The following is a 1,104-nucleotide window of genomic DNA, read 5'->3' as shown; positions in this document are numbered from 1 at the left end:
TACCACCGGACGTCACAAAAACGAAACAAAATGGCTGCCCCCAGTTAGCATGAATAATCATGGTTTTTTATTAACTCTAAAATTAAGTGTTTTTCATTTGTTAAAGTGTCAGTATGTGTTGGTGGTCCGGGTATGCATCTTTCCAACACATAAATCTCTTATTTGACTTTACTCTACCTTTAAACAAGAACTTCCTCCATCTATAGAAAGGAGGCAAGTTGTGGATCATTAAAACAAATTCGGGGGGGGGGGGGGATAATAATAGGTATAATAAAAATTCAAAATAAAAAAGATTTTACAATAACATTTAAACATTTAATAATTATAAAATCATAACTTCCATACAAAATTAATGTTCTCATTTATTCAAAAAAAATTGTTTTGTTTCACTTTTTAAAAACTATTATTGTTTTGGGGGTGGGATTTGGGATTCTGTTTGTTTATTGTTTTTGAGGGTGAGGTTGTGGGGATTTTACATTTATGTTTTAGTGGGGATATTTAAAAAAAATTATACTGTTCTTACAGGGTTATTATTTCAAATATAAAATGCTATACAATGTTATTATCTTTCTTTATAATAATAAAGCTCAATAATAGCTTTTTTTCTTAATTATTATTCATAAAATTAATATTACTATTGAATAATTACTCTGTCAAACAGACAGGGATATTTTCTGTTTTGAGCAATTTGAATTGTTTATTTCTCGAATATTATTATTATTATTTTTTTTTTTTAATTTACCATCCTAATTTGGATCTAAAAAGTTGATCTGCATTTCGCAACATCTGCTGGAATATTCGTTTACAAATATATAATATTAATTTTTAATACAATAATGGTTTTATTTTAATTTCATTACTGATTTGGTACGTTGCCTTATTTTAACTGCTTACACAAGGTACAGCTTTTATTTGTGTTCTAAGAATGTTGTTTTAATAAAGTGCGCTTTATTTTGTGTACTTTGTCGCGCGTCATGCTATGTTTAGACGGTTATTTTATGTATTTGGATATAAACGGGGAATAACAAGACCTTAAATAATAACTGGTACTCCGATTACCTTTAAAGTTGTGTTAACACAATGTAGCGCAATCAATGAAAACAC

Source organism: Gigantopelta aegis, chromosome 8, assembly GCF_016097555.1.
Source record: "Gigantopelta aegis isolate Gae_Host chromosome 8, Gae_host_genome, whole genome shotgun sequence".
Taxonomy (NCBI): Eukaryota; Metazoa; Mollusca; class Gastropoda; order Neomphalida; family Peltospiridae; genus Gigantopelta; species Gigantopelta aegis.
Note: the sequence above shows the minus strand (reverse complement) of the source record.